We start from the raw sequence: 13,377 nt of genomic DNA, 5'->3' as shown, positions 1-13,377 counted from the left end.
AAGAGCCACACTCAAGGGGCCAAAGAGCCGCATGTGGCTCGCGAGCCGCGGTTTGCCAACCACAGTCCTAGGGTAAACATTCCACTTTCTTCCCTTTCAAGTCTCAGCACAAAACTTTCTGGGCCTAATTCACATCTTTCAGGTTTTCCTCATCTCTGAAATAGGAATAGGAAAAATATGGTGGGGAAAAAATAGTAAAACCTATGTATTACAGTTGCTGTGAGGATTAAATATTATATATATATATATATACACACACACACACACACACACACACACACACACACACACTTGAAAAACTTGTTGGAAACTGTAAAGGACTATAAAATTAGATGTTTCTATTGTCTTTATTTCTAAAGTGGTTTTGATGGTTACAATTAGGGTGCTAGGGCCTTTGGCTGCTGTGTCTCAGGGAGGAGATGAAGATGTTACCAAGAAAAATCCACTCTACTTCAAGTGGAGGTTAGCTCACCTTGAACAAAGCACCTTGAAGAGGAGTCGGTCTGTTTAAAAAACTGGAGGCATGGGAAAATAAAATATGCAAATACAGAGCCCCAAGGCGCCCTGGGCCTCCAAGGCCTGAGCCCCCTCCACCTCCAGGCACACGGTAGGCTTGTTAGGGACGGAAATAGAATATTGGGGACTAGCTATGAGGTATAAGAAATATTAATCATGCCCTGTAACTGAGATTGTCTCGTTCTGAGTAGAGAAAGCACATTATAACCTGGAAAGCAGCTGTACACCCCCAGGACCTGGGAGTGTGGTCCATTATCATATTATCATGGATAGATTAACAACCTGTTGCCCAAACAATGTAATCTGTAACCATTATACCCAATTTTATTCTTTTTACTTTCCCATGCCTGTAATACCATTTTGCATACTCATTCTTTTTTTTTATAATATATTTTATTGGTTTTTTTACAGAGAGGAAGAGAAAGGGAGAGAGTGTTAGAAACATCAATGAGAGAGAAACATCAATCAGCTGCCTCCTGCACCCCCCCCACTGGGGATGTGCCCTTGACCGGAATCGAACCTGGGACCCTTGAGTCTGCAGGCTGACACTATCCACTGAGCCAAACCGGCTAGGGCTGCATACTCATTCTTATTTCTTTTGCCTACTTCCCCATGTAATCTTTATCCTACCCCATATAAGCAGCTGATTTATGGGGGGTGGGGGGGGGGGGGAAATGGGAGAGCTTGTTTTCATCGATGACCTACAGCTCTCACATACTGCTAGCATTATTGGAATGAACACTCATATGATTCGACCCTCTGCTTAATTGGCTCAAGTAGTGACAGGCAGCTGGGACTCATTGGTTGTGGAGGTTCAGGCTGGCTTCTTCTGGGGGCGTTTCTCTGCTGTCTGACCACCAGGTGTTGCTCCCCAAGCCCACGCCTACCAGCCCCTGGGGAGCTAAGACTTAGGGTCCTGGGAGTTTTCACACTTTCCACGATTTTGCAATTGACCAGGAACTCTAAAACTTCCCCAGGCAGTACCCGCCACTTCGGGGTGCCCCGCACACTCCATCCGTGGAAAGGCCAGGGAAGTGATGGTGTAATCAAGTGAGATTAAAGGTCGTGGAAAGAACAGGCGAGTCTCTGCAGCAGCTCTAAGTGCCCTGGGTTAGGGGAAAAGACAGACTTGGGATTCGAATACCACGTTTCGCCGGGACGTGGGAAACGCCAGAGCAACCTCAGGTAATTGAAAGAATACCAGGGGGGTGCAAAGGAGGTGCGGAACGGGGTATGCGGGGCCAGGTCGGCTGTCTGCAAAGGAAGCGGAGCCCTCACTTGTCTGGGGCTACCTCTGGGCAGGCCACAGTTTCTAAGTGTGAAGGATGGGCGGATTACCCGCTAACCGCCTTCACCGAAAGGGCCTGGGGTGTTCCGGTTTCAGCCCCGCTACTGAAATCAGCTATAGAAACCACTCGAGAAAACAGGAGTTCTTTCGTTCTTAGTTCCAATGAGGTGTAAAAAAAATAAAAAATAAAAAAAAAATAAATGCAAAAAGCGTGAACCGAGTCCAGAAATGCTTCTGTCAGTGCAATCGGGGAGCGAGCTAGGAGACAGCTGGAGGAAGATAAACTGAGCAGCCAGGGCGCATGCAGCATGTCATGTAAACTGCACGTGTGCACACACGCCATGGTGAGCAACGTCCATGTCGAAACGCAAAGTGTGAAGGCAGCCGAGTCGCCCACAGGTCAGGTCTCGGCAACCGCGAGCCGCTCCTTTTGCGCTTGCGCCCAAACTGCGCCTCGCCCCGCCCCCGAGCCCGTCCGCCCCTCCCACTTCCCCTCCCCTTCCCAGCCCGGCCGCCCGCGCAGAGCATTGTGGGACACAAACAAAGTGCCCCCCAAACAGGCTGGAGTGAGCGGAACGGCAACGGCGGCGGCGCCGGCCCGCACGCGCGCGCGGCGGCGGCTCCCTCCCAACCTCCCCTCCCCTCCCCTCGGTCCCTTTCCCCTTCCCTCCCCCCCACGCCCGGAAAACGCGAGCCGTCGCCGCGCTGCCTCCACCGCCGCCTGCCTTCGGCCAACCGCCCCCAACGGCCGTCCCCTCGGCTCCTCCCCTTCGGCTCCTCCGAGCACCGCGGGCGCCTGCCTCCCGCCGCTCCGCACGCTCCCCGCTCGTGGGCACGTTGCTGCTGCCAGGCGCCATGCCCCGGCCACGGGCTGCTCGCGGGCCTAGGCGCGGCGGCCCGAGATAGGGGCCCCTTGTCTCCCGGGGGAGGAGAGAGGCTCGAGCCGCGCGCTCCGCCCCCTCCCCCCGGGCTGTCGCCGCCGCCGCCGCCGCCGCCGCCGCCGCCGCCGCCGCCGCCTCGCCGCCCCAGCTGGCGGGGAGGAGGAGCACCAGGCCTCGGGTCCCCGCACCGCCGCCCGCAGGTAATGGGGAGGGGAGGGGAGGGGAGGGCGAACCTCGGCCAGCCGCCGCTCGTCGCCTGCGCCCTCGAGGGCTCCTGCTCTGGGGCTGACAACTGCGCGTTCCCCCATCTGGGCGCTAGACGGAAAGGGAAGCCTTGGTCTGATCACCCCCATCTGCGCGGGAGACACCCCACAGGGTCTCCCCCTCTCCCCCCCACACCCCCCAGTGGCATTTAATCCTTCGGGGAGGAGACTGGCCGATCTTCCCGGGCGCTGCACGTCGTTTGCACGCCCATTGCCCGACACCCTAACCCGGAGGAGGCTGAGGTGTTTGTTGTTGCCTCCTCTCACCTGGGCGAGCCGGGGAGCCCCAGACCTGCCTGCCTTTTCCTTTCCCTCTGCTCCCCTGCTGCGTTTTCTCCGGAGCTGGGAAGGAAAGGAATGGCACGTCTTAAAAAAAAAAAAAAAAAAAGAAACATGCAATCACCTCTTTTTCTTCTCCACCTGAGGATCACTCAGCAGCTAGTCATTTTCTGCTGGCCTAACGAGAAAAGGGGGTTAACCTGAAGGGGAGTGATGAGTACATTAGGACTGAAGAGAGGAGATCACGTCTTTCTGAGTTAAATGAATCTTAACCAGGTTACAGCCCAATAATTGTGCACCTTCCTTGGAACTTACAGAAATGAAGGCAAAAATTTAAATTTTTTTTCAACATTATAGGTAGATAAATAGATCTGTTGCGGTTAGGGGGGAAAAAAAAATCTCTTGAAGTTGCACTTATTTTCTGACTAGGCTAATACCAAAAGCAAACTTCACAATTTGATGACACATAGTTTGCATAGGTAGAGATTTTTATGGTTTTCCTATGGCTGTTCACGGTTTCCGTGGGAAATACTGGATCAGGCAAATATTTAAATCTTCATTTGCCCCCATTACTTCACATCAACTGCCAATGGATATTTAATTTTACCTAAAGTAGTTTCTTAGTGTGGAATGTGAAAATAATGAATGCTTTTCTATAGTCTTGTAATTTAGGGTGATTGCATTCATTCATTATGAGAACCAGATTGACTTATTTTACGCAGCGCTGCTAGGCATTTTACATACGTGATCTTATTTAATTCTCAGAACAACCTAACAATTTAGATACTATTACTTGAGTTTTATAGATGAGACAAAATTAAGTGATATTAAGTAACTTGCCTTAGGCCACCCAGCTAGTTAAGTAATAGAGGTGAGATTTGTGGCCAGATAGAATTCCAGTGTAGGTGTATTTTCTACTGTACCTCAGATAGGTACACTTTTTAAAAACTTGATTATGAAAAATTTCAGTCTTAAGGAAGTTGAGGAAAAAAATACAATGAACACTTCATTACCAAATCCATGTTGTTCCCCCCTCGTCTCCCTTTTTGTATGTCTCGCATGTGCTACCATTTGAGAACAAGTTGCAAACATCTTGAAATGCAAATATTGCAGCATGCATGTCCTAAAAATAGACACCTTCTCCTGCTAACCCCAATTATCAACATATATAAATTTCCTTATTGTGCCAAAGTCTCTTTGGGAACCCCCTTACCCCATAGCTATATCCAGTCAAGCTTCATGCATTGCATTTGGTGATTGTCTTTTTTTAAAAGGTGATCCTGACTGCTGACCAGTTTTATAGAATGCTCCCCCATTCAGACTTGTCTGTTGCCTCATACTATTATGTAATATTATTCCTCTGTCCCTCTGAATTTTCTGTTGTTGGAAGTTAGGTCTAAAGAAAAGCTTGATTAGCTGAAAGTTAAACTTTCTCTGGCAACAATATTTAATAGGTGATGCCATGCACTTCCTATTGCATTTAGAGGAGGTACATCATATCCGTTTGCCATGCTATCAGTGATGCTAAATGTGACCACTTGATTAAAGGACTACAGATCTATTACAAAGGTGTAGTTTACCTGTTTGTGATTTGTATGTAATCCTGAGGTAGTACTTACCACTGCTTTTGGTAAGAGAAAGGGTATCTCTCTCCTTTAGGAAGTCCACTGGGAAAATGGAGAATGCTTGTGCTTTGGACCCATTCACTGTCATTCTGTCTTTAATCTTAGTAAAAATAGACTGTCCAAGACACAAGTAATGAAAAAAAAAGGCCACAAATAAGAGCATAGGTATGTATGTAGCTATACCCTTTGTGGTAGGTTGAATGGACTAAATATGAAGATGATGATGATGATGATGATGATTACTAACTTTTGTTGAGCCCTTACAAAAAGCCAGCACTGTGCTAAATAAACATTTTTATACATCATATGATTTAAATCTCACATTGAAAAATAAATCTCATATTGACCCATTAATATGCTACTAGTATCTTTTTTAGCGAGTAAGGAGCATGCTCAATATCCAGGTTTCAATCTCAAGGCTGTTGGTCTTCAGGGTTGGAGCTTAATACTTTGCTATAGCTGACAACTGAGTATAACCGTGATAAAAGTGAATATGTTCTCTTTCACCACGACTGGTTTTTGTCCTGTAGCAACACTGAAAATTGCCTGCCCAAGAGCCCACGTGCTTGTCATGTCTAGTATAGCAGACCTTGCTTCAAAAACTGCATTTAGAGAGCACTTCAGTAGGCATTAAAGGGTAGATAAAACATCAGAAATCGAGATGGATTGATGGATAGACAGATATATGTATGGTAAAACAAGTATAGTAGAATGTTCTTGGTAGAATCTAGGTCTGGCTGTTTAGGCATTAACTTGTAAAATTATTTGAATTTGCTGTATCTGAAAGTTTGCATAATAAAATGTTAGAGTGATTGAAAATATATTCTTCATTGACAGTTGTATAAAAACCAATACCTTGTTATATCCTCTGTGTTGACAGTGGTCTTCTTAAACTTTGTGTTCCTGGCCTTGGAAAGATACAGCTGTTCTGTCACTGAAAGTGGTACAGCAGCAAAGACTGTTGTAAAGGGGTTTCCTGTATTAGTTAGGGGGTTCTTAGTTAGTTAGGTTCCTTCCAACTATAAGTTTAAAATATTTTTATAAATATTACATATATTGTCTTTCCCTGTCATTTTATGGTATTTTGTAGACTGCTATTGAGCATGCTCTTTATATAAGCTTTATCGGCTGTTTTTACTTTAAATCTACCATATTCATGACTGAAATAGTTTTTCATGTACTTCAGAATGACTGCTTGAAATTTATCTCCTGTTAAGCCAAAAGGTACATTAGTTGTTTTTTTGTTTTTTTGCTTAGTTTTTCTTTGTTGTTGTTGTTTAATATATTTTTATTGATATCAGAGAGGATGGAAGAGGGAGGGAAGGAGGGAGGGGGAGAGAGAGAGAGAGAGAGAGAGAGAGAGAGAGAGAGAGAGAGAGAAACATCCATGATGAGAGAGAATCATGGATTGGCTGCCTCCTGAAAGTCCCCCGCTGGGGATCCAGCCCACAACCCAGGCATGTATGTGCCCTTGACCGGAATCAAACCTGGGACCCTTTGGTTCATAGGCTGACACTCTATCCACTGAGCCAAACCAGCTAGGGCTGCTGTTGTTTTTTTATTTTTAAGTTTGTTGGGGTGACATTGGTTTTCTTCTTTATATTAAAAGTACTTCACCCCATTTTAGGCAGTGAGATGGAAATCTCTATTTTCTTAATCACCAGATTTAAAATAATGATTATATATGTGCCTTTAAAAATACAAAGATACATTAGATTTATATTACACTCCTGCTTGAAGGGCACATTGAGTATTGCATTAATTTCTTCACTAACATTATTATTAGTGCCAAGGGTGACCTTAGCCAGCACATTTTTACATAACTGATCCAGGAATAAATCACTGACTTACATCATCATCATTTCACATTGATAATTCTGTCTTATAAGAGTGAAAATTGGTGGATGAAACTTATTAATAACTTACTCTTCTTGGAGAACATCTTCCATTGAATGTTTTTCCATTTTAATAATTTTCTTGTATAGCTTTAGAAAATACCTTAAAATTACAAGTGTTGGATACCCAGTCAGTTTGTAATTTTGATAGTCTAAATTGCTGTCTTTCTACAGGTATTAAATGGTCTATTTCTTTATGTTGACATCATTTGCTATTCATTTGGTTTTGACAGTTTTGATGCATTCAACTACAAACATCTTGGGTTTAACATATAACCAAGACCATGAATCTCTGGATTTTGTAGAACTTTTACCCTCGGCTTCTGAAGCAACTTTAGATAATTTCTTTTTTAAATGATTTCCTCTTTAATTCAGTTCTTAACCTGCTAAGTATTTGATCCTAGCTTACTCTTAGTAAGCAAGCATATTCAATACTACCCACTATTCAGTATTTTATTTGTGCTCTTTGATAAAATTAAGAAATTCTTTAGTCCCAACAAAGAAAACAAAAGGGTTTTCAGAGACTCAGACATACTTTACTTCCATTTCATTTTTCTCTTTTACTGGTGGTTACTGGTTGTGTATGTATTTTCATCCACTTTTACCTTTTCCTCATTTTTAACATGTTGACTCTCTGGGTTTTACCTTTTCCTTGGCTCTTTGCTTTGGATTTTCCAACACTGCTCATTTTTCTTTATGTGGCTTTCTAGTACTGAATGAGGACAGTTTCTTTTGTCTTTGGTCTATTTTATGTGCAATATAAAACTATACAAACATACTTCTATGAGAAGTATTTCTATTTATAGTAATCACTGCCTCTCTCTGATTTTAATATGTAAAAAGTAATTTTTTAAAAATGCCTGGTACATATAAAGTACTATGTATGTACTATTAATTAATGATTACTATAATTTTTTGAAATTGATTCAAAGTCCCTGCTTTTGTTTTTGACATTTTATTGAGATAGAACTTAAAAACCATAGATTATTGCCACTACACATTTGTGGTCTTCAGTTTCAATTGGGTTTTCAGTGCCTGTTAGCCATCCTTCATTTCCTTTTCTCCACACATATTTCTCATGTTTCATTTTCCTCAAAATTGTATTTTATTTTCAATCATCTACCTCTACCTATAATTTCAAAAAGGAATAAAAGGCAACGCTATCAGACAAGAACTCCTATTGCTTCTTACCACCCATCTTTAAATCTAACTGTAACTACACCCTTCCTTTTCTCTTTTCCCTGTCATGGATCTCCTGTTTAAGGCCAGGTCATTCACTGTGCACTGAATCCAGTTCCTTTCCACCTGCCCAGAGCGTTATGCTGTTATCACCTTTTACATTTCCTTCTTCTCTGAATCTTTTTCCAACAACAATCAAACATTCTCTGTATACTTTACCACAATTTTTAAAAAAACTTACGGTTGAGGGGAATTGTCTAGTTACTCCCCATTTTATAAGAATACCAGTACCCTCCCTCAAGCCCTTATTTCCCTCCAGCTAACCTCTTGCTCTATCTTTAGAACCAAACTTCTTAAGATTGAATTGTCTATACTCACAATTTTCACTTCCTCATTTCTGCAGACTGTTTATCTTTGTCGCAATCGCAATCTAGCATCAAACTCGGCTACCTCTTCCTTATGTGCTATTATAAGGTCATCAGTGACTCCTGTGGCTAAATTAAATAGACTTTGGTCTATATCTTATTTGACCTTTCAGTAGCATTTGACACCATCAACCACTCCTCTTTGGTTTTGAAACGTTCTACCGGGTCTTTCTGTGTATCTCTTTCCCAGGTTTTCCTTATGCTGCTCCACCCCTCTCCCCATTTTTTCCTTGGTCAGTCTAGCTGAAGGTTTATCAATTTTGCTTATCTCTCAAGAGAAACAAGTTTTTGCTTTATTTTTTTTATGTGGCTTGTCTATTTTCTATTTCATTTATGTTTGTACTTAATTTCCTTCTTTATTTTAGGTTTCTCTTGCTTTTTTTCCTAGTTTTTTAAGATAAAAGAGTAGACCACTACTTGTTCTGATAAAATTTGATTTGTGAAAACAGGAGGTAGATTAGGCCATTGATATTTTTTTTGTAGTGAAATAAAAATTTACTACCTTAACCATTTTTTAAAAATACTTTTTTATTGATTTCAGAGAGGAAGGGAGAGGGAGAGAGAGAAAAACATCAGTGATGAGAGAATCATTGATCAGCTGCCTCCTGCACATCCCCTACTGGGGATTGAGCCCACAACCTGGGCATGTGCCCTTTACCGGAATTGAACCTGGGACCCTTCAGTCAGCAGGCTGATGCTCTATTCACTAAGCTAAATGGGCTAGGGCCCAACTTAACCATTCTTTTCTAATTTAAGGAACCATATGCTTTTTTTCTTTGTTTTTTGAAATGTACTTTTTACATTGATTTCAGAGAGGAAGAGAGAGAGATAGAAACATCAGTGATGAGAGAGAATCATTGATTGGCCGCCTCTTTCACACCCCCTACTGAGGGCTGGGGGTGGGAGGGGAGAGATCGAGCCCGCAACCTGGACATGTGCCCTTGACCTGAATCAAGCCTGGGACCCTTCAGTCCGCAGGCCGACGCTCTATCCACTGAGCCAAACTGGCTAGGGCTTAACCATTCTTAAGTGTACAGTTCAGTAGCGTAAAGTACATTCCCTTTGTTAAGTAACTATCAGCACCATCCATTTCTAGAACTCTTTTCATCTTGCAAAACTATACTTTACCCATTAAGCAATAATCAGTCTCCCTTTCTCCAAGCCCCTGACAACCACCTTCCTTCTTTCTGTCTATAAATTTGACTACCCTAGAAGTGTCACATAATTAGAATCAGACAATATTTGTCTTTTCATGTCTGGCTTATTTCAACATGTTCTCAAGATTTGTGCATATCACAGTGCATATGAAAATTTACTTTTAAGTCTAAACAGTATTCCATTGTATGTATATACCACATTTTGTTTATCCATTTATCTATCAGTGGCTATTGTGAGTAATGCTCCTGTGTACATTTGTGTACAAATAGACATTCATGTGCCTACTTTCAATTCTTTGGTATATATACCCAGAAGTAGAATTGCTGGATCATGTTATTGGTTTAATTGAATAATTGTTTAACTGATTTTTCTTAACCTGGAGATAAATCTCAATCTCTCTTCTCAAAGCTCTAAACTAGAAAGAACTTAATGTAGTAAAATGGGTGACATCTTTGATTAGAAAATAGCTAGTTATAAAAGTTAATAATTTTTTTATAACTCAGATATAGTAACCCATTTGGAAATTCTTCCTGAGAACTTAATAAACATTTAAGGAGAACCCTTGGGAAATAAACCATCATCAAATAAAGATAGAATACATTTTTGTTAGTGTTCAGCGTAAGTAAAACATGTTCTCAAAAATGAATATCCAAGTGAATCCATTCTAAAAACTATTGTTCCTTTCAAGAAAAACATAGAGATATTTTGTTCTTGTTTAGATTGACAGCAGAGAACAAATTTTAAAATATTTGGCACTGTAATATTTTATTGCTGTGGCTGGGATTTCCAGTACTATCTTATCTAATAAAGAAGGAATATGCAAATGGACTGTCACACTGTCACAAAGATGGCGGTGCCCACGGCCAATAAGGAGGGAATATGCTAATTGACTGTTGCACCCTCAAAGATGGTGGCACCCAGTCCCCTTAGCCCTGCCGGGTGGCAGGTGCACAGCCACTCTGCGCACCTGCCTCTGGAGTCTCCCAGTCCCCTCAGCTGCCCAGCCACCCAGGGCCAGCCCGAGGTGCAGGCAAGCTTCGGATGGCGGCTGCCCAGGGCCACGAGAGGCTCAGGTAACCAGGGCCAGCCGAGGCTTGAGCTTCCAGCAGTGGCAGCAGCAGAGGTGTGATGAGGGCGTCGCCTTCCCCTGATCGCCAGGTCGCCTCCCGCCCCTGAGGGCTCCTGGACTGTGAGAGGGGGCAGGCTGGGCTGAGGGACCCGCCTCCCTCCAGTGCATGAATTTTCATGCACTGGGCCTCTAGTGTTGAATAAGAATGGTGAAAGTGGACATCCCTGACTTCCTGTTTTTAAGGGAAACACTTTTAATTTTTCCCATTGAGTATGATGTTAACTGAGGGTTTATCATATATGGTTTTTATTATGTTGAGGTATGTCCCTTCTACTCCCACTTTGCTGAGAGTTTTTTTTATCATAAACTAAAGGCCCAGTGCACAAAATTCATGCACTGGTAGGGTCCCTAGCAGCTGCCAGCCGGGGCCTCCCTCCCTTCCCCGGCCGGCTCAGCCCCTGGTCAAACTCCCAGTCAAGGGGACAATTTGCATGCTATGCTTTTATTATATAGGACTAGAGGCCCGGTGCACAAAATTCATGCACTGGGGGCTGAGGAGGTCCCTGCACCCTCTCTCAGTTTGGGACCCTTCTATCCTTACCCCCGCCTGCTCGCTGCTCTTTACCACTTGGCTCGCTGCGCCTTAGTGCTGCCAGGGAGGCGGGAGAGGCTCCCACCACCACCGCTGCACTTGTCAGCCGTGAGCCTGGCTTCTGCTGAGTGGTGCTCCCCCTGTGGGAGCACACTGACCACCCAGGGGCAGCTCCTGTGTTGAGCATCTGCTCCCTGATGGTCAGTGTGCATCATACTGACTGGTTGTTCTGGTCATTCCTCCATAATGGTCGCTTAGGCTTTTATTATATAGACTGGAGGCCCGGTGCATGAAATTCGTGCACTGGGGGGGGGTGTCCCTCAGCCCAACCTGCACCCTCTCCAGTCTGGGACTGCTGGCTCCCAATTGCTCGCCTGCCTGCCTTCTTGATTGCCCCTAACTGCTTCTGCCTGCCAGCCTGATCACCCCCTAACCACTCCCCTGCCAGCCTGATTGATGCCTGACTGCTCTCCTGCCAGCCTGTTTGCCCCTAACTGCCCTTCCCTGCAGGTCCGGTCACCCCCAACTTCCCTCTTCTGCTGGCCTGGTCACCCCTAACTGCCCTCCCCTGCAGGGTTGATTGCCTCCAACTGCCCTCCCTTGCAGGCCTGGTCCCTCCCAACTGCCCTCCCCTGCTGGCCATCTTGTGGTGGCTATCTTGTGTCCACATGGGGGCAGGATCTTTGACCACATGGGGGCAGCCATCTTGTGAGTTGGAGTGATGGTCAATCTGCATATTACTCTTAGATAGGATAGAGGCCTGGTACATGAGTGGGGCCAGCTGGTTTGCCCTGAAGTATGTCCCAGATCAGGGTGGGGGTTCCCTTGGGGTGTGGGGTGGCCTGGGCGAGGGGCCTGTGGTGGTTTGCAGGCTGGCCACGCCCCCTGGCGACCCAAGCAGAGGCCCTGGTATCTGGGATTTATTTATCTTCTACAATTGAAACTTTGTAGCCTGGAGTGGAGCCAAGCCTCCTGCTTGTTCTGTGGCAGCAGCCATTTCTGTTGGAATTTATGTATCTTCTATAATTGAAACTTTGTAGCCTGGAGCGGAGGCCAAGGCAGGCCAGGGCTTCAGATGCTTGGCTTCCTCCATCGCCGGGAGCAACCCTAGCCTCCTGCTCTTTTCATGTCTGTGGCTCCCGCCATTTCTGTTTGGATTTATTTATCTTCTATCATTGAAATTTTGTAGCCTTGAGTGGAGGCCTAGGCTGGCAAGGGCAGGCGGAAAGCTTGGCTTCCTCCATTGCTGGGGAAACCCAAGCCTCCCTCCTGCTCTATGTGGCTGCAGCCATCTTGGTTGGGTTTATTTGCATATTTGCTCCTGATCGGCTGGTGGGCGTGGCTTGTGGGTGTAGTGGAGGTATGGTCAATTTGCCTATTACTCTTTTATTAGATAGGATGGGTGCTGAACTTTGTTAATTGCTTTTTCTGCATCTGTTGATAGGATCATATGATTTTTATCTTTCATTTTGTTTATGTGTTGTATCACATTAGAAAATGTGTTTTTTAAAAATATGTTAACATGTAATGGGCTTATTTTCTAATAAAATCAGTTCTTCCAGTTTAAAATTTTAATTCATAATATGGTAACTCTTAGTAGACATAGGTGACATAAACAAAAGCTGTTTGAGATTCTCAGTAAGTTTTAAGAGTGCAAAGGGGTCCTGAGACTAAAGAGTTTGAAATCTTACCATCCAGTGTTGAAGCTCCTCAAACCACAGATGTACTTTAAAATTTGTCCATTTCACCAGTCATTTTTCCTTGCCATTTGCTGATTACCTTCTTTATTGCATGATTTGTTGTGGGTATTTCAGAATCATTCATACTATTCAATGATTTTTAAAAATATAATTTTTATTGATTTCAGAGAGGAAGGAAGAGGTAGAGAGAGATAGAAACATCAGTGATGAGAGAGAATAATTGATCAGCTGCCTCCTGCACTCCTCCCACTGGGGATCGAGCCCACAACCCTGGCTTGTGCCCTTGACCAGAATCAAACCTGGGACCTTTCAGTTCTCAGGCCGATGCTCTATCCACTGAGCGAAACTGGTTAGGGCCTATTAAATGATTTATTCCATTCATGGGGGCAGCCTGCTTTCTCAATCTTTATTGATATATTTAGCTCTGCATTTTATTTTAACCATAATTACATACCTCTCTGTTTAACACTTGCAGCATTCTTACAATTTTTGTGCTTATTGATTATG

The 13,377-nt window shown here is 44.0% G+C and overlaps 1 protein-coding gene across 3 annotated transcripts in view; it reads left to right on the top strand.

The window, feature by feature from the left end:
• Positions 1-2,361: 2,361 nt before the first annotated feature.
• Positions 2,362-13,377, top strand: part of ZBTB44 (zinc finger and BTB domain containing 44) — a 46,542-nt gene continuing 35,526 nt past the window's right edge. For all 3 annotated transcript variants that reach the window (XM_028146888.2, XM_008142534.3, XM_028146890.2), the window contains exon 1: positions 2,362-2,885. The gene's annotated coding sequence lies outside the window, so the exon portion shown is untranslated. The remainder of the gene's footprint in view (positions 2,886-13,377) is intronic.

The sequence above is a fragment of the Eptesicus fuscus genome, chromosome 23, assembly GCF_027574615.1.
Source record: "Eptesicus fuscus isolate TK198812 chromosome 23, DD_ASM_mEF_20220401, whole genome shotgun sequence".
NCBI lineage: Eukaryota > Metazoa > Chordata > Mammalia > Chiroptera > Vespertilionidae > Eptesicus > Eptesicus fuscus.
Note: the sequence above shows the minus strand (reverse complement) of the source record. Positions and strands in the feature narration are given on the sequence as shown.